This window comes from Cavia porcellus, unplaced genomic scaffold (assembly GCF_034190915.1).
Source record: "Cavia porcellus strain 051 isolate PalLab524CR breed Dunkin Hartley unplaced genomic scaffold, mCavPor4.1 scaffold_21, whole genome shotgun sequence".
In the NCBI taxonomy this organism is placed as follows: domain Eukaryota; kingdom Metazoa; phylum Chordata; class Mammalia; order Rodentia; family Caviidae; genus Cavia; species Cavia porcellus.
Genome location: NW_026947504.1, coordinates 7,559,469 through 7,573,073, shown reverse-complemented (window position 1 = coordinate 7,573,073; position 13,605 = coordinate 7,559,469). Strand labels below are relative to the sequence as shown.

The window sequence follows — 13,605 nt, the reverse complement described above, 5'->3', positions numbered from 1 at the left end:
AGTCCTTTGTTTTCCTTCTCTTGGGGCATAGGTTTTGCTTTTTGGAAATAGGGCCTTGCCTAGTTGCCTCAAACTCCTGATTTTCCTGCCGGGGCCTCTAAAACAGCTGGATTTACAGGTCTGTGCCACCACGCTCAGTCTGGGGCAGAGGCTTAAACCCAGCTCACTTTCACGTGGCCCCATTCAGCAACCCAGGCAAATGGGGCATCCGGGTCTCAGAGATGATCCACACCATGGAGGACTGGTCAGAGAGGAGAGGCTGACCTGTTTATTTTGAGGCTTCAGTAGGCTCCCAATTTCACCCTCACCTGAGTGCTGAGACAGGGTGCACTGGGAGGAAACCTGAGGCTCAGAGGTTATCTCTTGTTCAGCACACAGGTAGAGGTAGACCAGGTAGAGGCACGGCAGGATTAGAAGCCAGGCTTTCCTGGGCTGTGCTGCTGTGACAGGTCCCATGTTGTCCACTGCTGTTTACCGAAGTGCCAGGAGCAACCTGGGGTTTTCCGAGTGGTCCCTCACAATCCTCACAACCAGCCTGTGTGACAGGCACTGGACACCATCTCCCTGCTGTTTCTCAGGGACAGGGCCACGGCAGCAGTCATGTCCTTTTTTGCTAGAATATTAAACTCTGAGTAGCTGAGATGGGGAAACAGACTACAAATTGTCCCAGTGCTGTTTTACCCATCACCTATCTCTTCCAGCTCAGCCAAGGTTGTTCTTGTAGGTGCTCGTTTCTCATCATATTCTCAGAAACCTGAGAACTCTAGGATCTCGACCTCATTGCTCTCAAACAATGCTGGCAGGGTAGAAATAGTGGGCAGCTACAGAATGCAGACATCAGTCCTGAGAGCTATGTCACCAGTAACACAGGTGAGGGCCCTGCCCCGCGGAAACCCACTTACTCCTGGAAGCACTGTGACTTCTCCCTTTAATCTGCTGAGACAGACCCTCCCAGCTGCTGGGAGGATGGGGTGGGTAGCCTGGGTTTACCTTGCTTTTCAAGTCATCCAAAGCAGAGAGTAACTGGCCAAATTTTCATACCTTAGGCTGTGGGGCCCAGAAATGGCAAATCTTAGCATCTTTTAGGTGCCCAGTCCACCCCTGGGAGTGAGATGCCTTGTCTCTGGAGGGTGCCCTCTGCACTTAGTTGCAAGGCCTTGTCCCCACCCAGGACCCTAATCCGCCCTGGCCTTCAGTGCTCCTTGCCTTCTGTTCTGCCACCACCCTTATCACTACTTTGTGGGAAAATCTGAAAACTACACTGCATGGCTCACCAACCAGTATCTACCTCAGAGTGTCTGGGTCTTGGGCCCTGACACCCGGGGTACATAAAATCAGAGTACGCAGTGTGCAGTGTGCAGAAACTCAGCCGGCAGCCATAGTCCCTTACAGGAGCAGGATCAGAAATGGCTCCAACCGAGGTTCCACATCCAGACCAGAGCGGCTGTCCTGGTAGCTGCTTCCTCAACTGCTAAGCAGAAAATTATTAAAAGCGGGGCAGAGCCATGGCTTTTGTAAGATATTAAACTGTCTACACAAACTATACTATCTTTGTAAGTCTAATAGTACCTTTAAATATAAGGTTTTTTTCTTTTTAATTTGAGACAAGGTCTCATTGTGTAGTGCAGGCTGGCCTTGAACTACACAATGATCCCCTTGGCTCAGCTTCTGAGTGCTGGGGTTATGATGTGTGTCACCATGCCTTTTTTGTTTTTGTTTGTTTGCTTTTTAGGGGGAAAAAGGGATCAGAAGAGTAGTGGGTAGTGGTGATGCAGGTAGCGTTCTTCTGGGCAGATCAGAGGTCAGTTCTTTTGTCAGTGAAGATGCTCTGGTTGCCTGTAGTGCTCTGGCTCCTTCTTAGTGATCAAGTACCCCCTGTGGCCAGCCTGCAGACAAAGGATGCAGGGCCCAAGATCTGCTACTATTCACATGAGCTAAAGGCTAACCTCCCATTACTATCTAGTGTCTCAACTACCCCATTCAACCAGTTTTAGAGGCCTGTACCCTCACCCCCATGCAGGAAGGGATGGAAAGGACTGTATTCATGGGGGACTACAGACAGGATGAGGGTCAGGGCCAGAGGTGCTTTTACTGCCTCTCTTAATTTGAGAACACTCATTTGAAACAACCCTGTGTATGCTCAACTCTAGCCCAGTGTGGAGTCTGCAGACACAAAGCTTTGCCACAAAGATGCAAGAATTGAGGGGAAAGGATAGGGATAGGACGGGGATGGCAGAGCAAGCATGCAGGGAGAGACAGGATGATCATACAGGTAACTTAGAGGCCCAGACCAGGCCACAGAAGCCCAGAGAACCCTTGTATCTCAGGTGCAGAGCATTTTTGGGAGGAGCTGAGCTGTTTCTGGCAGTGGCATTTACTGCCTTCTTGCTTTTTTGTGCTAGAAGTAAAAACAGATGGAAGATGCTGAGAGGGATACAGTCTCCTTGATCAGCTAACTGCTTGCCCACCTGCAAAGCCCTGGGATCTTCTTTCTTTTTTTATTTATTTATTTATTTATTTATTTATTTATTTATTTTTTTTTTTAATTTTTTTTTTAAATTTTATTTAAGGAGAAAAGAAAAAAAAGCAGAGAAAGGGTACAAGTTATACAGATTTGCAGAAAAAAAATGAACAGTAGGAAATTACTAGTTAATGGATTACATATTGTCATCTTAGAAATAATTGTTCAAGTCACAAAATTAAAGCTTGTAACGTGGACATTCCATCAATGATACTGCAAACAGTTCTGTTCAATGATCCAATAGAACTCTGTGATATCATTTTCTATCTTATACACTTAAATATACATGCAGTTATATAGTACAGAGCACTTTCTTTTCCTCTCTTTTGTACAATGACTATTACACATTTTGGGTTTCATTGCTCCCATGGTTCTTATTACTTTTTTGGAAGAGAGTAAAACCAAATGTGACATAACAGAACAGAATCGGTCAAGTCAAAAGGGTGGACATAATAGATAATGTGAAAACATAATACAAGGTGATCAACAATGGTTACCATAATGCCTCCCGCTATCTCTAATAGAATTGCCTATATTGTTAGTTACAATACAATTGAACAAAACTGTAAAGAATAAAACCGACAAAACCAAAACATTGGAGACATTGTAGGTCTTCAAAAATAGATAAAAGTCAATGAGAATGGGCGTTATAATGAATCTCATTATCTTCACAGCTGATGCCTAAATTTTCGAACCTGATACTATCCAGCAAAACAGAATGGGGGAACATCAGTTAAAAACCAGATGGTGAGAGTAATACAGGGCTTTAAATCGAGGTAATGGAAAGTCAAAGTGGGTTACTATAATATATCCTGCTATTTTTTTCCTTTAATTAAAAGGATAAAAATAAAAAAGTAAATAATGGAGTGGAGATTGAGATAAAAGAGGGCATAACAACGAAACAGCACAGATCAAAACATAACCATTTAAGCAGAATAGTGTTTCACCACCAGATAATCCTGACCTAAAAGTAGTTACCATATTATCTCTTTCCTTGAAATCCTTGAGTACAACTTCGTATACTGTAGCATTAAGTATATCAAAACAATGTAAAACCATTCAAGAGAATGACAGCATTACAGAGTATTTAGAATCGACTAACAGAAAATGAACAATGGTTTCTGTATTATCTCCTTGTCTTTAAAAGGTTTTTGCTTATACTATCATACATAATAAAATCCAGTAAGATACAACCTATTTGGACCATTGGAGACAGAAGGACAAAAGCTAGATGAGACTTCAAAACAAGATGATACTAAATCAGTATTACCTATTAAGATGTCATTTTCTCCAAAATAGCTGTTCCTATCATCCAATCTTCTCTGCCTCATTTCTGTTGAGCTCTTATTCTGTCAGTAGCTGTCAGTTTGTCTTCTTCACTTTGTTCTCTGCTCCATTCGTTGTGGCCTCCATTATTTCTGGATTCTTTGTATTTTTCTTTTTTTAGAATATCCTGCAATACTCTCTGTAGAGTTGAATTGGTGGTTGCAAATTCCCCCAGTTCCTCTTTATCCTGGAAGCACCTTGTTTTTCCATCAATTTCGAGGGACAGTTGTGCAGGATATCTCAATCTTGGCTGGAGATTATTATCTTTCAAAGCTTGAATTATTTCCCCCCACGCTCTTCGTGATTTGATGGTTTGTGCAGAGAAATCTGCTGTAATTCTGATGGGTGCTCCCTTGTAAGTGGTCTGCTTCTTGTCTCTGACAGCTTTTAATATTCTGTTCTTGTATTGAATTTCTGGAATTTTTATTATTATATGCCTGGGTGTTGCTCTGTTTGGGTTGTAGGTAGCTGGGGTCCTATATGCCTCATACATCTGAGTATCTTTACCTTTTGCTAAATTAGGAAAATTCTCCTGGATTATTTCTGTGAGTAGCTTTTGTAGTTCATTTGTTTGTGTCCCTACTTCTTCTTTTATGTTCTTAATCCTTAAGTTATGGCTCCTCTTATCATCTTCTTGTCTTTGTATTATTGCTGTTTGTTTCTTTGTTATTTTTAAGAAGTTTTTCATTTCATTCTCCCATATTACAATTCTGCCCTCCAGTTCAGATAGTCTGTCCTTAGTTTCTTTCAAGCTGTTATGCCAGTCTTCGATAGACTTCTTAGTTTCTTGGTAGTCCCTTTGAACCTGCTTCACGTATTCTATGCTTTCCCTGTTTTCTCCATCAAACACTTCTCCCCTCTTTTTCTGTTCTTCCATTCCACCATCTGTTTTTTCTTGGGTGGTGCTTAGTATTTCTCTAACTATTTTGCATACTTCTAGCTTCAGGTCGTTGATAACTTCATTCCTGAATTGGTCTATGAGGCTCTCTATATGGCGCCTTATGTGTAATGGTGCGGTGTCTGTTATTGCCTGTTTCTCAGAATTGGGGGCCGAGGAGCCTTTCTTGTTGCTGCCTCTTCCCATATTCTCTGTTCCTTATATATGCAAGCTTATATGAGAGGCCTAGCTTCTCTCTCTGTCAGCCACAGCCTGATCGAATTGCGCCGGTTAGGTGTTTCCACTCACTGCTGCACACCAGGCAGCCTCCCGGCCTCCGTCAGGCTCTGGGATCTGGATTGGGCCAGCCTACGGGGTCCGCCGGCAGCGTCACGCAGGCCAGGCACTTTTCACCAATCCCGCCCGACAGGGGAATGTGTGGCTGGAGTCGCCAGCGCGCCCTGCTCCCACAGGACTGCCCGGGCCCAGAAAGTCCGCTGGAGTCAAACTGTGGTGGAGTGTCAGTTTCTCTCACTCACCTCGCCACAAGTCAGAACATGCCTCCCTGCCTGTCCTGTTTTCGACTCTGTTCACAGACTCCCGTTCTCAGAGTTTCCGTGCGTCTCTCTCCTTGCCGAGCCGACGTAGAGGCAGCCAGCCACCGCGCGGCGGGAAACCCAAATGGCGTGGGGTCCAGCCTCAGCAGCGAGGCTTTTCTGTTCCTGTTTTAGCACCAGGACTGCATTCCAAGTTGGTTTCTCTCAGCCGAGTTCGTTCCTGAGTCAGCAGAGCATAACTCCACCTGCTTATGTCTCTTTAGTCCGCACCATACCTGGTTTCTGAGCCTAGTTTTCAGAGAGCCTCCGGTAGTTGCTGTTATCTGTCCGCCATGTTCTCCCGGAAGTCCGCCCTGGGATCTTCTACAGGCCCACCAGTGCCTACTGCAACTTTGGCCACCAGGCACATCAAACATGGCCTCTTGTTCCCAGGACCTAGGACAGCTCCAGAGGTACCATTTACCTGGCTACTCAGGTTCTGGGCAGGCAGTGGGCAAGTGGACCAGGGCAGGGATGACTTGCAAGAAATACGAGCAGAGGTAAAGGCTCCAGTTCTTCATCAGTCTGACATCTAAAACTCTCACTTGCTTAGATCGGACTTTTAAATATTAATCAGATGTCTGATGTGGTAACACAGCCTCATTAGTTCCTTAGTGCATCTGTACACAGTCCTGACCCAAGAGAGCTGAGGAGAAACAAACATTCAGAAAGTGGTGCCCCCCAAGAGGGTCCTAATGCCTAGAGCTTTCAACAAGCAGCAGCAAGGAGCTTCAAGGCGAAAGCAGGCCGCACTCTGCACCTCATGGCCCTGAACTGTTAGGATGATTTACAGCCATAGTATCTCCTGAGAAGTGCCACTGGTGGAGATAGCAGCTTTTCCAGGAGCTGGAAGACCTCTCGTCTCAACTGCCTCACCCCACGCTGGGCCTCTAGACCACCAGAGGAAGGCCGGCCAGCCAGCCTCCTGGGAGGTTTCAGGTGACACCAAATAGCCTTCTACTTCACCAACCAAGAGGAGGAAAGGAGGGAGAAATCTTCAAGCATTTACAGAGAAAAACCTCAAGACAAGGGGGCGCCTGCCCCTCATGCAGAAGTGGAAAGAACAAACACCTGCTAAGCCTTCAGTTCACCCCTCCTTGGATGTTTGCATGCAGTGGGGTTGTTTACTACCCAGCACAAAGAGGCTGCACTGCTTAAAATATCCTAAAGGCATCTGCTTAAGTCTGGTGGGCACCAGGTAGGTATTTGGTGAGGGTGTGGAGATGGCCAGGAACAGCAGGGGGCACCTAGTCCAACTTTCATTCTCCCAGGGTTATCTGGGCACAGTAGCATTCTAATTTGAACACTTTGAAGATGGAAGGTTAAGGCAATAGAGGTTAGAGACCTTCTCTTCCACTTTCTTCTTTCCTTATACCTGCCTTGGCCAGCTGCCTTTGCCTACAGAGTTCAGGCTGCCCCCCAGCCTCGACAGCCGCTGGTGGCTATTCCTCAAACCACCTTCTGCAGCCTCCAGCTCTGGCCTCAGTCTTTATCGAGAAGCCGAGTCAGAAGAGACCAGGTCTCCCGGGCCCCTGTTTTCTCTGCCTCAGTGTCCCAAGATACCCACTCCAAGGCAGTCTAGATTGGGTGCTGGCTACTCCCACCTCTTTGATTACACAACCTGTAATCTTACATAGAGAGCACATAAGTGTTTACAATGGATTGTCTGAGAAGGGTGACGCAGCCTGCTGATCTGTATGTGGATCTCTGTTCCTAGGTCTCCAGAAGTTCAGCTGCCACCATCCTGTGAGGAAAGCAGCTATTCCACAATTTAGACCAAGTCAGACAGGCTGATAAGGCCTAGGGAACCCCAAGTGAATGGGTCATCTAGATGAGCCCCAGGCCCAACCACCTCTGCCCCAGCTCAGCCACAAGGTAATCTTGCTCTTGAGTCCTGTCTACCTACAGCCCTATGAACAGAGACTGATAGCATCATTTCTGGATAAACAACAAAACCTTACTACACCTGTGCAAAGTATACCAGCCTAACAAGTAGGACTCTACTAAATCCCTGTCCTTTGATTGGAGCTGCTGGGGCTACTAGGACAGTGTGGGTTGTAGATACTGGGACAACTGGGCACTCATAACTAGAGCTGCAGAAGAAACTGCCTTCAAGATCACACTGTTCAGTTTTTTGTTTGTTTGGGTTTTTTTGGTACCAGGGCTCGAAGTCAGGACATTGCGCTTGCCAGGCAGGCACTTTTACCACTGAGCTAAATCTCCAGCCCACACTGGTCAGTCTTACTAATAAGAAGAGGGTGCTGAGCTCAAAAAGGTCACACAGTGAATTAAAGGCAGGTCAGGGTGTCACCCCACTCTCTGCACATTACAGTTGCTCATTTCAAACCAGACAGCAGCATGGCTGCTTGGAACCTAAGATGTGGCTGTGTGCAGAAGGGTATCAGGCCCCTTTCTTTTTTTTGTACCCCTATTAATGCTCCCTTTAAAGCCAAGGTCTATGTGTGAAGTCAAGGATAGACATCTGTGTTCCACAGCCTGTCCTGAAGAGTCAGAACTCGTCAGCTGTGAATGACTGGGTCCAGCAGCCACCTGGGAGATGGGAGTGGATTTTGAAGTCCTGCATGCATGGCAAGCGAGGGCACTGGCTCAGAACAAGGCACTGGGTGGTTGGGGGAGTGGGGACTTGGGCCCTCAAGAGATCTACTTCAGACTTGCCTTGGCTACCCCACCTTTTGGGTTTGGGTTGAGTGGTGCCCTTGGGGACAATGGTTGTGTACATGGACTTAAGTTCCAGTCCTGACTGCTGCTGACAGGCCATGTGATAGGGAATAAGTCACAGCTTCCCTGTACTCCACTCTGCCCACTCGCAAAATGGAAGAAGATGTCATACTTGAGAGGGCTGTTGGGACAGAAAGCTGAGATGATAAAGTGCTTGGCAGTACCTGATAGGGATGAAAGAGGGAGGGCTTCACATGGGCTACGACATGGTGAAGTCCACCGAGGGATCACGAAGGCCTAGGTTCTCTTACTCTGGGTCTGTATGAGGAGAGGGCTCCTGCCAATCCACACCCAAACTGCTATTAGTTTACATGGCTCTAAATCAGTACAAAATGAAAAGGGTGGAGGAAGGAGCTGTCCAGGTGAGGTGCTGCTGCTCCCGGAGGAGGGAAAGGAAGAAGTGTGACCACTGGAGTGGCAAAGGGTGACTTGTGTGTGGTGGGGACGGGGTGTGGGGGAGTTCTCAAAGCTTTTGCTGTTTAAAACCCTTCAGAGATTGAGAAGGCAAAATATTTACGCACGTCCATCTGATTGGCTTTAATAAAGGGAGGAAGAACCACCTCATGTGGACACATGCAAGCCTTTTCCTAGGTGTGATGAATCTGCCACTAACATCAGGACAACAGTCAATAAGGTCCACAGAAGATAATGTGAAACCAGAGGATGGTAAGTCACAAGACATTTAAAAGATTGTAAAGAGAAAGGTTTTGCTCTTTAAACCAAAACAAAAAGCCAAATGTGATTAGTGCACAAATGAATGTGAAAAATTCCAGTCAAGACTTGCAGCTTTGTTCACTGAGTCTCAAGAAAGGGACTGAATTCTCTGGGGATGAGTGAGCACCTTCAGAGGCAGCTGCCAACAGTCTGTTTTTCCAGTAAGGGAAACTGCAGAAATGTGATGAGGGAGCTGATAGCATTTTCTATCCACAGTCCGGAATGCTGAAGTCAAGTCTGGCGGCTTCCACCTTCCAGATGGGGCTGCTGGAGGAGGGGCTGCTGGGAACCCGAGCAGGGTGAATGTGAGAGAGCAGGGAGCGCCTGCCAGTTCTCATGTGGGGCCAAACTGCTGTGCTGTGAGTGGCCGGGGGTTCAGAAATGCTTGGTATTTTCTAGTAAAGACCATGTTATTCGATAAGCAGGTACCTTACCCTTTCAGTTCAAGAAAATAAGTTGTTTTTTGTTTTGTTAAGTGACTAACAAGAGTTAAAACCAGGACCCACGTTCCCTGGGTCTCTCTGATCCCGAAGGGAGCTGAGCAGACCTGAGCTGGACCTGCCGAGTGCCCCACGTGAGCTGGGTTTCCTCTTTAAAAAGCCTCTGCTTTCTCCACTATAGGATGAGACAACTGATGTAGAAGCTGCTGCCTGGAGTAACAAACAGCAAGATGTTTTGATGGGACAAAAGGTAATATTAAGATGAGTCAAAAATGAAAGCTCTCAGGTCACACACAGAAAAGTTTCCTCATTGGGTTTCTTAAAAGTGAGATAACAAATTATGCTTCATGATTTGATAGCTGTTCCACTATCAGTGGAGAGCGTGAGGGGCCTGCTCTGGGGTAGTGTACACATCCTGTTCGCTCAGCCTTGTGAGCCCTGCAACAGTGGGCACGGCCAGAGTGCAAGGACAGGCCCATCAAAACAGGCACCTCAACAGCTGGATGTGGAGCTGGAACTCTGTCCAGATGAGTCATAAGATGAAAGACGTGCCTATACTTTTATAAGACAATTCATTTCACTTTTTAAAATCTGAGGTGATAAACAAGAATTTCTTGGCACAAGAATGAAATAAGCTTCCAAATGGAACCTCAAACAGTTCCCCGGGCTGATGTCCATTTCCCTTGCACAAGTCCTTAGTAAGCAATTTGCTAAGCCTCAAGGGAGAGTGATGCTTTAGAAACTAAACTTCATATTTACTTTGGATCAGAAAGCACTTTTCCTTTTATCCGTTTATCAACCAGGATACTTGGTACAGAAATTAAGGGCAATAATGGGAAAGAACACGGAATGGGATAAAAACAGCAATTTCTTTGCACACCACTACTCCCCTAGAAACCCTTTTATGCCAATGCCTCAGACAGACCAGATCAGACCCCACACCAGAGATATAAGCTTCAAGAGATGTCACTGTAAAGATGTGATGATAGGAAGGGTGTCGACACATATGAGATTCCCCCAAGTGCTTCTGAGACATGGATAAAATGTTTTTCTGGTACTGAAAACCCAAGGTCATGGGTACCGTTACTACAGTAGAAGGTAGGGAAGCAATTTATTGTAATATATTGTAATGCAGCTTTTGGAAAAATAAGAGCTGTTAGGCTAGGCAGAAAAAAATCAAGGAGAATACAGGGAAAAAACCTTGTGCTTAGTACACAATTTTGTAACATGTGACAAGGACATAAAAACCCTGAGGCAGGGAAAATCCTCCAGAGGCTGATAAACCGTGCCTGGTCTTGCTCACAATCCGCTCAGGAGTGAGACACAAGAGACTAAGGCTATGTATGACTGGTCCAGGCTAACTGACCAGGGCATAACTTGCCTCACAGGCCCCTCAATATCCTAGCCATCTTGTAATGGCTGTTCCTACTCAATCTGATGAAGACCACACCTCATTTACTGCCAAGTTTTGAAAGGCACAATGTGGGGCTTTAATTCTGGAATAATTACAACACAGCAAATGAAAAAGCAGAGTGCCTGTGTCATTAAAGGTTATGGCATGTAAGAGTAAGCTTGGAACCCCACTAAAATACCCATCAGACCTATGATGGCCTGCAGAATTAATGCAGTTACAATTAAAATCTCAGAAAAAATTCTAGAGATGAAATTCAAGGAAAGGTAACAGAACTAAAGCAACTAAAACAAAATTGAATATATAGTAGTCAAGACAGTTAATGGTTAGCAAGTGGTATCTGTATTCCAACATACAGATCAGAGGAACTTAACAGGGCTTACAGTACATAAGAGCCCCACACAAGCATGCATAGCTGGTTTGACAAATATATAAAAGTGATTCATGGAGAAAGGACAGCCTATTGATAGCAACCCAATAAAAAACATTGAAAATCTTATACTTTTATACAAAAAGTAACCCAAGACCATAGCTCTAAATGTATTTTATAAAAAGATCAAAAGTTTCAGAAGAAAACAGAATATTCAGGATCTGGGATTCATTTTATATGATCCATAAAAGAAAAAAAATTAAGTTGGGAGTAGTGGTGCATGCCTATAATCCCAGCTACTCAGGAAGCTGAGACAAGATGATTGCAAGTTTAAAACCACATTAGGCAATGTAGCAAGACTGTCACAAAGTATACATATTAGTCTTTGTTTTTTTTGTACCAGGGATTGAACTCACAACCTTACGCTTGCCAGGCAAGCGCTTATGCCACTGAGCTACATCCGTGACCTACTATCACAAAGTATAAAAAAGGGCTGGGGATGTAGCTCAGTGGTAAAGGACATGGCTAGCATGTGTGAGGCTCTGGGTTCAATCTCCAGTACTCTCAATATAAAAGACAAACTAGACTTAATAAAAATTAAAAACTTTTGCTCTGTGAAAGATACAGTTAAGAGAATGACAGGCTATAAACTGGAGCAAATATTGTAAATCATTTGTATTAGAACATACGAAGGGCCTCAAAGCTCAAAGAAAATAATTTAAAAGTAGGTGTCTGAAGGGCCAAGGATATAGCTCAGTGGCACAGAGCCTGCCTGGCAAGTATGAAGTCATGAGTTTGAGTCCTGGTACCAAAAAAGAAAATAGGTGTCTGAGCAAGTTGGGCATCAAGGCAGATGCCTGTAACCCCAGCAGTATGGGAAGCTGAGACAGGAGGATTGCAAGTTCAAGCTTACCCTGTACAATTAGCAAGAAAAGGAGGGGAAGGTCTAGGAATGCAGCTCAATGCCAAGGCCCTGAGTTCAATCCCTAGAATCACCAAAAAAAAAAAAAAAAAAAAAAAAAGCCAAACGATGATGCAGCATGTCACTAAAGAGGACATGAGAGCAAACTGAACACATTGTATCATTAGTACAAAGAAAAATGAGTCACCATGAATACCATGACACATCCATCAGAATGGCTAGAATAAAAAATACCAATAAAATCAAGTACTGGCAAGGACTCAGAGCAACTGGAGCTCTAATTCATTGCTGACCAGAATGTAAGATGCTACAGCCATTTCGAAAAAATGGTGGTTTCTTAAACATATAATCATATGATCCAGAAACTCTACTCCTAGATATTAACCTTAGAAAATGAAAACTTGGGGCTGGGGATTTAGCTCAGTGGCATAAGCACCTGCCTTACAGGCAGGCAGTGGTGAGTTCAATCCCCAGTACCGATAAAAAAGAAAAAAAAAAAAAAAGTGAGAAAATGAAAACTTACTTACAGATGTTTACAGCAGCTATATTCATAACCACCAAAAGGAGTAAACAATTCAAATGGTCCTTCCACAGACGAATGAACCTCTGCACAATAGAATACTACCTAGCAATAAAGCACCTGCGAGCCTCACAGAACACATCAGCAGTTACACACTGATAAGTCTCCTGCAAGGCAGGATTCCAGTGTGACATTTCCAGAGTGAAACCTCTTCACTCCAAATCTCCCTCAGCCAGCTGTAGTGGGAAATTCCAAAAAACCAAAAGCTTTCACACATATTCTTCAATCCCCAGGGCTCCCATAAAATCTGGAAGAAGTTCTTTCCCTCAGCCACAGCAATCCCGTGTCTATTTACCAGAATGAAGATGTCTGTAGTTTCTTTTAAAAAGATTTATATCAACAAAATCTACACTGGCGTTCATGTAGGATGCTGCTCTTTAGCACATGGGTGTAGTATCCCCCAGCAGTTACCTCAAAGGAACAATTTCTCCACCCAAGCTCAGCTTAAGTGACATTGGCCCGAATCCTTGCTTGGTGCCTGACCTTTCTGGAACTTGGCGTTTTAAAGCATGCATCCTTCCAGAAAATCTGGCCTTTATGCCTCTGAGCTCGGTTTCATTCCTATTCAAATGTCTAGGAAACCAGGCTTCTGGTCCCTGCAGTCTTGTGTTTCCTTCTGCTGTGTCCTTCTCTGAGAGAAGGTGCTCTAAATGAAAGTGTGACTAATGCCAACAGATGGGGTGGGAGTAAGGGTAGGGGCGTATGTGACTGAGGATTAGACCCAAGGCCTGTGTGCTGTACATATCCTTCACCTTTTTTACCTTGAGACAGTCTTAAGTTGCTCAGGCAGAGTTTGAATTTCCATCCTCCAAGCGTGAGTGCTGGGATTGCAAGCGTGTGCTGGCACACCGGCCAACGGACATCTGAGTGCTCACTTTCCCTAACCTCTCAACAATATCTGATTTCTTCTCTCAATACATCTTCTGCTTCAATACATGCTACTGATTACTCCTCTCAATACATCTTCGTCAGCTTTCCAGAACCTCATTCTCCTGCCTTTCTACCAACTCTTGCATAATACACAGATCTAGAATTCCTCAAGCCTATGTTGCTACTTTTTCTTTCCCATCCCTGTTGCTACCCAACTTGATAGCTAGCGTTCGGTTCCA

At 44.8% G+C, this 13,605-nt stretch overlaps 1 protein-coding gene across 1 annotated transcript in view; it reads right to left on the bottom strand.

The window, feature by feature from the left end:
• Cystm1 (cysteine rich transmembrane module containing 1) overlaps positions 1 to 13,605 on the bottom strand; it is a 66,751-nt gene that overhangs the window by 951 nt on the left and 52,195 nt on the right. The window lies entirely within an intron of this gene.